Source organism: Chamaea fasciata, unplaced genomic scaffold (assembly GCF_029207755.1).
Source record: "Chamaea fasciata isolate MVZ Bird 193981 ecotype frontalis unplaced genomic scaffold, bChaFas1.0.hap1 SCAF_10, whole genome shotgun sequence".
Classification (NCBI taxonomy): Eukaryota; Metazoa; Chordata; class Aves; order Passeriformes; family Sylviidae; genus Chamaea; species Chamaea fasciata.
Window position 1 is genome coordinate 12,697,015 of NW_027094095.1, and position 14,256 is coordinate 12,711,270.

Sequence of the window (14,256 nt, forward strand, 5' to 3'; positions counted from 1 at the left end):
ACTAAAGTCTTCAGCTGGAATAAAAATGTTGAAGTTTTAAACAAGGCAAAGTGGTTGTTTAAATTAAGTATGATGAAGCAGAGGCTAAGAGCAGTGCTTTAGAACACGTTGGGCTGATTTTAAGATGAATATAGTCTCTACTGCAGGGCCCCCCATAAATTAGATTAAAAATGACATGTTTCTACATAGAGAAATAGCAGTCTTTGCTTCATCTTCTTTGCCTTGGGAAGTTTTCAGAGAACAAGCTTTTTGTGTTGTTTTTTTTATTTTTTTTTCTTTTTTGTCTGTTAGTGGGATAATGTTATATGTAAGGAATCCAGACTGGAAAAGAGACTGGTGCCCACTGCACTTGACAAAGTAAAGATTTTGATTCTTCTTTCTTTAGCCGTTAGGTCATTTTTTTGACGTGTTAACATTTCCTGTGAATACCCCAACTGTTCTGGGCAGGGCTAAGGGACAGAGGCAGTGTGTTACACTCCTGCTCCCCGCCACCAGGTGAGCATGGACAGTGAGGGAAAGGGACAAGCATGGAGATTCCCAGGAGAAGGCTGTTTCTGCAGTTTGCAGCAGCCTTTTTTTTCCTCTGTTATTTTCTGTTCCTGGCTGCAATCGGGTGCAACACTATTTGCAACCTGCTTCCAGGTACCCTCCTTACCCTGCTTAGTCAGCAGGATGGGGTGGGGTTTAGTAATTTAATTTTAACACAGGGAAGTTAGGTAAGGTCCAGGGAGATATTTAGAGGAAGTTTAGGTGAAAGAAGAGTAATTATGGCTCATAGCCATGATATTCCATTTTGTTGTGGGATAAGCTGAGAAAAAGGAGTCAGTTAAGGACTGCCTTACTAAGGACCCCCTCCAGCATGCACTGCATCATTTATACAGAACTGCACCCTATTCCACTCCCATCAAAATGGGTTCAAATCCACTCTAGCTATATCCTCTCTCCTATATTTCCTACTGGATAAATAATACCACCAAGCAAGTCTTGTATCCTTAATGGTTGTTGTCATTATATCTGATAACTATCACAAAGAGAAGAAATGATTTGTTTTGCATATTGTAGGCTGTTAACATCTTCTACTTGTCAAATCCCACAATACTACAGACAGAGCTGTCACTCCGTATTAATTTGCCCCTCAGCAAAACAAAGGTACATGCTGTGCTCAGTGTAAAGCTGAAGTGACAGAGTCCTTTATGCAAGTAAAATAAATACATCCCTGTCACATTGAAATCAGCAGCATTCCCTGGCATCATTTTACAGGTGCTAGTGGAGGTTAAAGGAGGAATCAAGAGAGAGCAAACTTATTGACTTTCCTTGCATATATATGGATCTCTACTGATTTTAACCTTGCCCATAAAAGGTCAAGCATAAAGTTATTTCCTCAGAGCAGCTGTCTTCAGGGGGTTGAGTTAACATAGATGGAGAGTGCTATAGAAAAAAAAGTTCATTTTTCCCTAATTGGATTAGGATCAGTCTCACACGTACTGCAAGGGTGAGGTTTCACTCAAGTACAAACTGCTGGGTTGACAGAAAAGGATTAATTTATGTGCCTCTTCTCAGGTTGTTGACTAATAATGTATTGATCGCATCTGTAAGATATGCAGAATGTCTGTCAGAAAGGAAGACCCTCTGGAATTGAAAATTGCCAGCATATCTGATATGATCAAAGCTAGATTAATACCATTAAGCAGCATTAAGTAGGCTGCAGCATGTTTCAGATGCAGAGTTTTATGCCACATGTCTCAGAGCAGGACACCATAACCAGGCATAATTCCCAGCTTCAGCAATGAGGGACTGATTTGTGCAGTTCCTGACATTTTTTTTCCTACTTTTCTTTTATGTGTTCCTGCAGACATATTGAACTACCACAGTTTAATCCCAGAAGAGCCTGCAGGTGGTATTGTCCTTGCATTGTGGAGTTATTAAATTCTTAAGGTCACCATAAAAAAGGTTCCATTAAATCGAGTTAATAAAAACATTGGGCAAAGGTTTGCTAAGAGTGCAGGTATCAAAGCCCTGGGAATTGGATTGTCTATTATAACATCAAGCTAAAAGAATATTTTAAACACATGGCAATATGAAGATGCCAAAAGTGCTGCTTCTGTGAAGTTTTGGCGTGGGTGGGATAGAGGCACTTGTGCTTTGCTGAAGGAAATGTCCCGTTTAATATTCAGGTATTTTCAGAAGGAATGGGCTCTAGCAATTTTCACTGAAGAAAACTTTAAACTTTCTACAAAGGAATACTCTTCTGTTGTTGGCCTCACATATTTCTGCATAAAGAGACACAAAGATAAATAGGTATACATAAAAATGCAGATTAGAGATATAGATCCACGGGTGATCTGTTGCTAACCCCTGTTTTGTATTTAACCAGGGCGACTGTGCCTGGTGTTTTTCCAGTGATACTGAGGCATTCTGAATGTTTTTAGTCAGGGTAGCTCCTGAAGAAGAGCAGGATTCAAAACCATTTAAAGCCAATTTCCTCAACCAACTCTGGTATGAAGCTTTTGATGAGAAAAATATTGATAAATTGGACTTATCTTTTTAATATGTCTTTTTTATGACTGATGGTTTGTTTTCTTTAAATGTTAGGATGAGATTTCAGCTCCACTGAGGTAAAAAGTGAATCCTTCATTTGCTTCAATACAACCCAGATTTCAGCACAAGAAAAACCACGTAGTTTTGCTGAAATATATTATCATGGCTGTAAAATGAATAGCTAATGCTATTTTCAACTCCAAAATATCAAGAGATGATGAATTAAAACTTTGTTTGCTGCATTTATTGGCAATGAAGTAAAAGGAAATTGCTATATTAGCAATTAATTTAAGACCAGTCTCTCTAAGGCTTTAGATTTGGATGACAGGATTTGCAGTAAATTACATATTTAATTATACAAAACAATAAAGCTCTTTCATGTGGTGAATGAGAGTTGCATAAGATAGTTTTAAATAATCAACTTCTTTCTTCGTAAGGGTGCTAGGGTTCCTTTATTTGAAATATGACTCCTTTTTTTTGTTTTTACAGAAGAATTTTAGCATATATAAAATGTAGGGATCTTTTTGTAAGGGTCTACTTTGTAAGCTATACTAATTTTTGTTTGCTGGTTAGAGTTTGAGATGTTTTAAACATCAGGTACAAAATTGATAGAAATTCTTCTCACAAATAGCATCAAATTCCATGTATTTGTGTACAGCTTGTTGCAACAAGCAAATGTCAAGCATAGCTAACACTTTATTGTTTAATGAGTGAATACTGGGGGACTTCATGCACAGCATGTTAATAATGAAAATGGATATAAATAAAATAGTAATAAACAAAACACAACTTAGAAATGCATTACAGGTGGAATGCAACCCAATCAGACAGACTTGATCTGAAAATCTCTGTGGCTGCTAAACTCAAAATAGTTTCCTAATTTTCCATATGCTTTCAAAAGGATGATTTTTCACTGGATGTTTGCTTTTCCATGAAAATATATCAATTCAGCCTCTGTCCTTAGGTCTAACCTCGTACTAAATCAGACTGCATAAGAATGAACTAAGATTTTTGGCCTTCTTTTCCCATTTCCAGGCACAAGTGCATATATGTCAGAAGCTTTACAAGTTCATAAATTCCCTTCCTGTATTCAGAAAGCAAAAGTGGCAATTATTAGGAGAACATATGGCAGGTGCTTTAAAACTCCAGGGTGACAGCAAAGCATATGACTTCAACTCGTTAGAAGTATTCTCTATGTTGTTAGTTGCTCTAGTAATTAATATTCACCAGAAACTGTGCAAAAGCCAAACTCTTAAATAATACGTTCCTAATGCATGTATTTATAATTTAATAAAATACATGTAATTTTTAAATTTTGAATTCAGCCACTTAGTCATCTGCGTTACTGGGATTCATTTATTTTCATTCTACTGTATCAGCTTTTTACCCTTTTTTTAAATTAAGAAATTATGTGTTTGAACATTCAGGTAAAATGTAAGTAGAACTAACTTAGCTGAGGCTGTCATTGGAAGCAAGAGTGGCATGTGCAATAAATGACAGATTTTATCTATGGAAGCAATGTCATTAGTTATCAGTAATGAGAATTTCACCTGTGGTCAATGAATAGCATTAAAAAGTTCTGATAAAAGGTTTAGAAATGGTCTTAAAAGACTTTGGGAGGTCTTATTCAATCTGATATTTCATCAAGCCCCTAACGTTAAAAAAACACTTCAGGATCAGAGGGTGAAGAATGTATGTTAGAGTGAGAGTTTGAGAAGGTTTGGGAAGAAATGAGAAGACTGGGTTTGTAGCAAACAGAGTTATTTTTGTATATGAAATTGGATATTTAAATGCAAACCTTAAAATGTTTAGTGGTATTAGAGGTGAGGTAATACCCTTGAGGAAACAGTTATTTTAAAAATATAATCTAAAATGCATGGCAGCATGGCCATTGCAAATTGCCTTTCAAGAGAAGGTTTAATTATTATGTGTTTAATCAATCCTAGCTGTAAGCAAATTAAGGGAATAGTGTAAACAGAAGAAAACTGAGCTCTTTCTTAAAGGCAAAAAGAGCGATTTACAAATAACTGAGCTTTTAAGAGGTTTAGAGAAAGTTATTTTTCTGGAGTTGAGAGGGAAGCAAGAAGAAGTGATTTATGGCCAATATTTTTTTACAGATAAAAAGACCTCCAGCTCTTTAATTGAATAGAAAAATTGAAAATTACATTAGGAGGCTAAGCACTCCATCTAGAATGACTGTCCATGTAGCCCAGGCAGTGTTTGCTGGGCATCCAGAATATGAGGAGACTGTAATTAATTATTAAGAGAGGAAAAATGGTTTAAGTGTCACCTCTGTTTGTAAAATTCTGTAACTATATTTTTTTGGGTGCTATTTAGGGTACTGTTGGCCCAAGACTGTAATTTCAGTTTCTCATTTACTGCATAATTTGTAAAGTTGTGAATGAATTTCCCCCTGCATCTTTTCTTTGCATTATGCAGCATTATTAAGCCTCAACCGAATAAAAATAGCTCCTTGGGAAGGAACCTAGTTATTAGGGTCAAACCAAGCTTTTTAGACACCTCTGCAGAGCAGTGGATGTTCTCCTGTGTCCTCCTTTAATGTCTTCTGGATTTTTTTTGCTCCTGTGGCATTCCTCCCATCCCTGTATATGCTGTTGTCTCTCTGCAGTCACTTGGACTCTGATTTTATGCTTCTCCCTTTAAACCTGATCTGCCACCACGTTCTGCAATAGAGAGAGGCTTGTAGTATCTTCTATACAAAATTGGTCTCCTGTAAGGTATGACCCGAGTCACTGTGAAATACACACCCTGTCTGCTGAAATGAGGGTGTGGAGCTGGGGAATGTAGAGACTTGCTTGGAAAGCTTGTGTGATCAGAGGCCAGGGAGGGCTGCAGGGATGGCCATTGCTGTGATGGTTCCCAAAGAGACTTTGCCCAATTTTGTCAGCTTAGAGCTCCATCAGGCAATTCCGCCTTGGAGCAGCTGCTGGTCTCAGGCCTGAGGATCCACAGCTCAGAGCTGGTTTGTGCAGCTGAGAGTAAAAGGTACAAAGAATGTGGTAAAACCATCAGAATTGCTCATGGTTTTTCCTGGTTTGCTGGTGGTAGTACTGAAGTTCCACCTTTCATAAACTTGTGAGGTGGGAGTTTCTTCAATATTTTTCTTTTTTTAGAAATGGTGATTATTCAGAGAATTTTTTACTTGATCATTCAATCAGACTTGCAATAAAACACCTGTTTTATATTTAGTTTAGCAGCTGGAGTAAATCATGCATACGGCTGCTTATGGGTAGGGAGTTGGGAATTGCTACTGACCAAGTCTAGAGCTGTTTGTTCACAGCTGTTGAAAGAAAAGAAAAAGGAAGAAAGGTTGTCCATTTGCAAGGATGCATCCACCTTCTCTCTTAGTTCATCATATGCCAAAGTCTTAGTCAAGGTGCCCATTTCCTTTGTGTGCATCCTGTCTGTGCTTACGTTGCATGGAATGGCCTCTGTTCTTGCTACGAATTCAAGCAGGAAAAGCCTCTCTGCCTGTGGGTGGTTGCTACTGGAATGGCATTTCCTAACAGACATTTGAAAAATTGCTTTAGGTCTGTGTGGGGTGCAAGTACAAACAGAAATCTGAGATCAGAGGTGTTTTACTTGATTTACGTCAGCGTGGCACTGAGGAAGTTTGACAGATCGGAACTTGTTGAATACTTTAAATTCAGTGTCATTTCTGTAAGAGTTTTCCTTGAAATTATTTCACCAAAAGGGAGAATACCACTTGATGAAATGTTTTTGCTTCACATAGAATCAAAAATTATTCAGCAACTGTGCTCCAACTCAGCGAGCAAAGTGCAGGATTTTTTCAATGACACCTAGGTTTACATATGAATTTGGATTTGGCCACTCTTCTTCACTACCTCAAAGCTACTTCAGGATTAGAAGATTGCATTGATTTAGTGTCAGGGAAGAATGTGTGTCAGCTTTTGAGTGGTAATTTGCACTATTAGGTTACCTGAAAAGTATGTTGTCCCTTGCAGGAATTTGCTTAATGAGTGTAGGAGCTTAAGGTACGTAGAAATTTGCAAAGATAAAAAACCAGCAATAATGCTAAAGGAGTAGAGAGATATATGATTTAGGGTCTAGGGGAGAATACTGCTTTGTCTGAGTTGACATCCTCACTGCTGATTTTGTTGTAGTTTGTAATAGTTAGAATTATATGAAAGTTTCTGCATCCTGCTAATGTTGATATTTCTATCAGCCACTCTTTGTGGGATATGGGGTTATGATTGTTAAAGTTGTAAAGGCTTGTGTTCTCCAGAAGGCCCTGTTGGGAAGGCACAGCTGCAGGATGGATGGTTGGAAGTCAGCTCTGGAATGAGAGATGGTTATGATGCGTGGACAGCAGCACTGCAGCTGAGCAGCCAATGGGTGTCCTGTTACCTTTTGCTTTTGTCTGGTTGAGACTAAAGGTATAAAAGGGGGGGCAATTTCTACAATGAAGAGATCTCCTTTGGATGCATAAGGGCGTCTGTGTCTCTTTGTTCCCAATTGCTACAACAGTTCACAAGAAAACCCTTACCAATATTCTTATCTATAAAAATGCGTGGTAATGGGGCAGCTAGTGGTTGAATGTTCAGGGAAGCTAGTTTCTATATTTATATTTCGAGATATGATCTATTATTAGCCAGTGATGAATTCAGGACTAATTCCACTTTTTTTTCTGAGGCTACTAGTTTGTATTATTAGAATTTTTATTACAAGGCACTGTGGGCTTCAGGGCTTTAACATTGCTTTCTGCAGTTTCATCATAGGACTTACATTCAGCAGCTAACAATTTATTTGTATATATACAAGCAATATATAAAGTTACACTGAAAACATAATGAACTTCAATACTTTATCTTGTAATTAATTAAGTAGTCAATTAAATAGTCTTAGAAAAAATTCTTCTGACATCAAGCTTTTATTAAATGGCTAACTTTGGCCATTATTTTTGAAGCATTTGGCTAAATGTGTTGGTCATACTAAGATGAAATTTGGGGTCTCTGACTGGATCCTTCTACCCATGAGAAGTTGCTGTGTTGTTTTTTGTTCTAATTCCAATAAATTCAAATAGACTGGCTTAGTTTCGGCAAGTATTAATGTCTATGAACTTTAGTTTGCTTTGAGGTATTGTACAGAACACTGCAGTTTTCAATTAATATAGATTGCCATGGTAGCTTGGAGATCTTTGGAGAATACTGATTTTCTTTCCCCCTCAAAAATAATCATAAAAAATCTTCTACCTCTGCGATTCTTGATTTACTTTTGTGGAAAGGGAAATGGTAATCTGATGGCCAATAATATTGGCTTTTTAGGGCAGGTGATTAATTAATGCAGGTTTTTATTTCAGATTTAGTAATAATTTTTATTTTGTTTCTCCGCAGCATTGTAAAATCTCAGAGGACTTTTGCTGAAACAGGGATGAAAAAAGTTAGCAAGTGTTATTGAGAGAACATGTCTGTTGCTTTTGCAAAATGCCAGAAGTTGATTGCAGACCAGCTAGGGAAGGCCTATGAGATCCTTCCAGTGTGCACAAAAGGAATGAACCTATAATTAAATTACAGTTAAACACAGATGGTTATTTTACAGCAGGTGCTCAACTTTGAAAGTGTATCTCTGGACTATTTTTGTTCCAACATGGTGTTTGGTCCCTGTTGGATTTCTGGCATCATTTTGTGGTTGGATAAAAATATTCCTTTGTATACACTTTTTTTTTTTTTATTTCCCCAGGAGAAAAAGCTATCAAATGCTGTTGTGTTCTAAAGGAAAATTAGAAGAAAAACAGGAAACAGAGATTAAACATAGCACAGGGAAAAAAATATTAGAATATTAAAAAAGATGTCTTCATACTATACTTCATACTATTGCAGATGTTACTCCTCTATATCTAGAGGAGTAACATCTGCAATTAAATTAAGAGCTCAGAATTTGTAGTTTTCCACGGTGAAATAATTGCAATACAAATACTATAACTGAATGTATTTTTATTTTAATGCCAAAAATAAAACACTAGAAGGTGAAATCATTGCAGCATATAGTTATATGATTTATGTAAACTATGACATAAGTTGATACTTAATGACATCTTAGTGAAATTTGTGACTCTATTATTACTGAAACATTGCATATTGAATTAGATTTTAGAAGTTTGCTTTGTCAAGTAAACTCAGGTTAATAGTTCAGCTTGGGTATATTGATGAATGTCCAGAGGACATTTTACTTGCTGTAACCAATCGGGTCAGCCCCTATAAATAAACCATGAATAGAGATGTGGGAGTTACTGAACAGTTTTAAGAGCAGCTTAGGTGAGCTTTCCAGGTCTCTCATTGTTCAACTTATGTTTTTAATGTGCATCTCCACCTCCAAGCACAGAGTTAGTTTCTGCAGCCCTGAGGCTGGAGAAATCTCATGAGATGTCCAAGGAGTGAGAGGAATTTTGATGCCTTTTCCGGCGCTAAACAAAAGGACTCCACATTTACTTGGACAGTAAAATGTCTCCTTTCTGTAGCTGATGAGCTTACTATTTCTGGATGTCTAAATATCTTTTTGTTTTCTTGTAGGAAGGAGTCTGTCTAAATATCTTGTTTTGTAACCTATAGAAATTCACAGAAGGATGTCTTCTGGTAATATCCCCTTTGAATTGTTTGCTTAACCATGACGATGCAAGTAAAGAAAAAGCAATATTTTCATAGTGGACAGGTCATAACTTATAAATGGCCAGCCTGTCTGTTCATTCAAGAAAAAGCCAGGGCTGCTGTGCATAAATGGTAAGAAGCAGTTCTCCTTCTGGAGAGTCTGAAATGCCTGCTTAACAAATCTAACAAAGCCTGTCCACTGCTGCCCTGCTTTTCTCCTCTTATTCTCTTATATATGCAAGTTTGGAAACATCTTATTATCCAAATAGAGTACATCTCAAAAGCGTTTTAGTGTTTATCATTTAATTTTTCCCTTTAACCAATTTCTGGGATGACTAGTGTTGTTATCGTAGTTACAAGTTGGACTGTTTTTTCTTATCATCCCATCACAAGATGACAATTCTAATAAAACTCAGGATGTTTACAATTTGAATTGGTAACTTTCAAAGATATTCCTTACTGAGCTTTAATGTGCAGAAGGGGTCTTTTAGAATTTTAATAAATGTTTTATTCCAGAGGTGCGTTTTGTGTTAAGGGATGAAGTTGTTCTGAATTTTTTCCTGTATCAACATTTTCTATTCACCTTTTTCAAGGCACATTCTTAATTTATTTTTATTTTTTTTAGCTGATCTCTAATATTACATCACTGAGATTGAGGGCTTTGTTGTTACATGTGAAATATGACAATTTACTTGAACACTAGTCACATGAAATTCAGTGCTTATTTTTGAGATTTAAGATGAATTGCAGCATTTATTCTGTTAGAGTTATGTGTAAAGACTACAGTGCTTTGAATGAGTATTACACAGTGTTGACTAGCTTTGCATTGTTTCTAGTTGAGATTCACCTTTACAGATTTTAAATTAAAATGCTTAACCTTATTGAGGCAAACATTATAGTTTTATCATAGGTCAATACAATAAAATGGATAATGTAATGGTAACATGGAAAAAATATTTAGAGCATAATAGATACAGAGCTCTTTTTTCTTCTTTTTAAAGATCAATTCACATTCTTTGCTAATATTTAATCAGTCATACTGACACAGTGATTTACTTGGCATTACATCTGATGCATTCCACTGAGACTTTGATTCTTAAATTATTTGTCTTTGCACTCACCATGACCTATATTCAGTCTTCTGTGGCTGATGAAAATTACTCCTTTACCTTTCACTGCTGATGACTAAACCACCAAGACAAGAAATATGCCTTGACATTCTTAATAGCCACATTAAGTTTAGTCTTAAAGTATTAATAAATGAGAACTTTTTCACCTTGTGTATGTCTTGTTGCTGTAGTGAAGAGGAGCAGTCCAGGTCACCCAGCTCTGCAGGACTTTGGGGTGCTGGAAGCCCAGCCTGCCATGTGCATTTCAGCAGTGGTAGCAGGGAGAATAGAGATGCTGGAGTTTGCAAAAGTGATCTCCATCTAACAGAAGTCTCTGTGGGAAACTGGTGGAACAAAGAGAGCAAACCAAGTGTGTCACAACAGCAGCATGATAGACACAATCCAATTACTGTAATATTATGCAAGATAAATTGAACTGTTAACACTAATTTGGATTCTTGAACTTTCTAGTCTGTTATTTCCCCTTTGTCATCTTGGGTTTTTTCTATTTAGCTAATGGACATTCTTTCTTTTACACAGGAGGACTTTTTTCCTCTCTCTGCTTGCTTTTGCTGCCAACTGCTGCATCTCATATCTGAGAAAGAACAGGTGTGTGAAAAGACTGGATTTGGCAAATATTCATTTCAATCACACATATTTGTATAATTTTTAATTAATTACCATATTTCCTGGGATCTCAGGTAGACATTATTCACAAATTAAAAAAAAAAAGGGAATTAAGACACACTTTATAACCCAGAGATGCTTTCCTCAGATGCTATTATTGCCATGATCAATGTTACAGTGGCAGTGATAGAGGTAAATTCAGATGATCTTTTAGATGTGGTTGTGTGTCTTATGCTCAGAAGGTGTAACTGCCTGTAGTGAGAGATAAAAGGCATCATAAGGCATTATAAAGAGAATTATGGGCACTCTGCTTACCTTCTTACTATTTACAGTGTAGAACTTCACTTTTATAGAAACTCTAGCTCTTGAAAGAGATCTCCTCTCTCTAAATCTTGGCTCTGCCACTCTGAGTGCCTCCCAAGCCCACAGTCAGGCTGTGTGGGTTTGTGCTGCTCCTGCATATGCCAAGCTTTATGTTCCCCGCCCAAAGTGCTCTGTGAAGTCCTGTGTCCTGCTGACACAAGGTCACAAATGATGCTGGACACCCACTCTGAGTCCCTGCTCAGAGGGAAGAGCTAAAAAAAATATCTCTATTTAGTGAGATAATCTGTATGGGAAGACACTAAATTACCTCTTCCCTATGAAAGGAAAAAGTAGGGAGGTCTCTTTCTGCCTCCTGGACCAATAGGCAGAGGGGAAGACTTGTGCAAAGACATTATCAGGAGAGGAATAATAGAGAATCCAGTAAAGATAAATCCGTCTATTGTGACAGAGTTCTCAAGACATTGAAACCAACTCTCTGAAGGCTGTGCATGGAGTGCCCACATGGAAAGGGAAGTAGAAAAGGTAACTGCATGGCAGGTAAATGCACTGTCTGCTTACCTGTGAGAAAGCCCATGGTACAATCACCTTCTCTTACCTGTCCTTGTTTGTTTTATTTAAAATCATTGTTCTGTTGGTGGCTGCATCTCAGAACTAGGCTGCCTTTTCCTGTAGAATGGCTGAGCCTAAGTTGTCCTTTGAACCTGTCTTGTTACCCTTTTTAGTGCATTTCACTTTTCCAAGACTTCCACTTTGCCAAGCCTCCCACTCAAAAACTGGACCTATCTCAGAGAAATGGTTTCCTGAGTAATTTTTAAAGGAACAGTATACATAGCCCAGTCTCTCTCAGCAATAGTTAAGCAAAGAATGTACATATTATTTTACATAACATGCTTTCTTTAACTACCACAAAGCTGTAAAGATAAAGTATAGACATTAAAGACCAAGGACCATTCCCTAAAATCTTGTTTTCTGGCCGGTATTGCAGTCAAAAGTCAGAAACTCTTGGTAAACAGATGTTATTGAGAAATTTCTCATATAGAGAGACTCTGTCTTATCTCTGATACTTATCTAAAAATAGGGTGCATCTCATGCTCTTTTTGGCTGTAAAAACATTGGTTTTGCCTCCTTTTCCTCTCTCTCTAAATACAGTTTGAGACTGTAAAAGCACCCTACCAGCTTCAACATTTCAGCATGAACTCCTGGGACTGCTACTCTCATTTGTAAAATGTAAAATGGTTTCAGTGTTTTATCAATGAGATACTCAACAATCTCTTCCTTTGTATCTGACTCTCATGAAATGTTATGCACACTTTATTATTTTATTTTTTCCATTGTTGCCTTTAATTAAATTGTAAAGCTGTTGTCTTAGTGTTCTTTGCTCCCAAAGGGAGAATTATGGCTAGACAAAGTATAACTGACAATATTGTCTGAAGAGAGATGTGGAGATATTATGTTCATGGTAATAACAGAAAAGGAATTCCCAGAGCTGCCTTCTAATGTGCATGCCATCCCCATTCAGAGAGCAGGAATCACAGCTCAATTCTTCTTTTGGGTAAAGAGAATGACATTAGGAGTTAATTTCATCTGTTTTCTTAGCAGCACCAAACCTCCTCTAAATCAACTCTGTGGAAAACACAGGTGCAACCTTCAGTCTGAGCCCGTGGGGGCCAATATGATATGCTGAGTAGGTACACCTACCACTGCTTGTTTCCAGAAATGGAGCTCATTTTTCTAATGGGAAGAGAGAAAAAATTATATTTAAAGAAGTGAGCTTTTCCACTGAAAGCAAAAGAAATATTTAGAAATCTAATTCCTTGATTGTATCCCAAGATTTAGGAAAATTAGACCTGACTTTGCCATAGTTTAGCTTGTCTACTGGAAATAGGAGTGGTATTTTGGGAGGCTGAGAGAGCTGAATAACCACTGCCTGATTAGGATGCTTGTAGGAAGCAGTCTGTCTGGGTATAATGAGCACTCTGAGGAAGCAGTGATTTCCAAATGGATTCTGGGAACATATGGACTTATTTATATGCAGCATATTGAAATTTAGTACATGAAAATGGGACAGGACAAATATCCTTTCCACATCTATACATTCCTATGCTCAAAGTCTTGTTTTGTGCATCAGGTATATGAAGCCCAGATTTTATTGTTAGTTTAATTAGGAGTAGGATTAAAATACAATGGTGGTTACTGGTTCAGTTACAAAGGTACTCCTATTCACAGCATTGTGTCAGTTACACAGTTCAGTTATATTTAAAAATTAAAGGAACTCTTGAATGTTGAGCCTTTCCACTTTTTGGTGTTATGCTTAACCTGCTGTTGCCCTTCCAGGTGCAGAGGCCATCTTGGGATTGCAGTGTATTGTCAGCAGCTTGCAGGGATCCTGCAAGGAACTACATGCTGCTGACGGAGGTTGCTTCCTCACCTTTGCTGGAGCAGTCATGCTGATGTTTATGCTCCTCTCCGAAGGTCTGATAATTTCTGTGTTTTATGCAGTTTTCTACACCTTGCTCTTCATGGGGCTGCAGCTTCACCTTTGAGCTGCTTTGCAATACATTTAGTTTGTGCTCAGTAGTTATTCCATGTCCTTTCTCTTTCCCTTATAACTGTTCTGAGTAATTTTCATTTATCACTCTTGTTAGTTTTGGGCCTGTAGGTGAGATTCAAGGGAATGGTCCTGCCTGGGGAAAGCTGTGATCTGCACCCCGAACATGTGGGATTCTCTTTCCTACCACACTGCACACAGCAGTCTACAGAGCTGCATGGCATCAACTGGGAAACACCTAGAGTTTTTAAAACATAAAACAAATAAAGATTGAAAGTGAGCCAAAATATTTTTTTAATATACTTCGTGTCATATTAAATGATCAAATTAGAAATTTTTGAATTAGACACATTGCTTGTGCAGAGAGAAAAGTGTGAGTTAAAAGCTTATTTTTGAGCTAAATTTCCAGTTGTTTGTTTGAGTCTCAAGGGGATATTAATATTTTCATCAATGTTGAAATAGTAATTCCTAGCAAACTTGGGGA

At 37.2% G+C, this 14,256-nt stretch overlaps 1 long non-coding RNA gene across 1 annotated transcript; it reads left to right on the top strand.

Moving 5' to 3' along the window:
- Positions 1 to 10,812: 10,812 nt before the first annotated feature.
- On the top strand, positions 10,813 to 13,936 carry LOC136294919 (uncharacterized). Its single transcript, XR_010722525.1, has 3 exons — positions 10,813 to 10,882; positions 11,673 to 11,746; positions 13,559 to 13,936. It is a non-coding gene; the product is annotated as an uncharacterized lncRNA (long non-coding RNA).
- Positions 13,937 to 14,256: the final 320 nt, after the last annotated feature.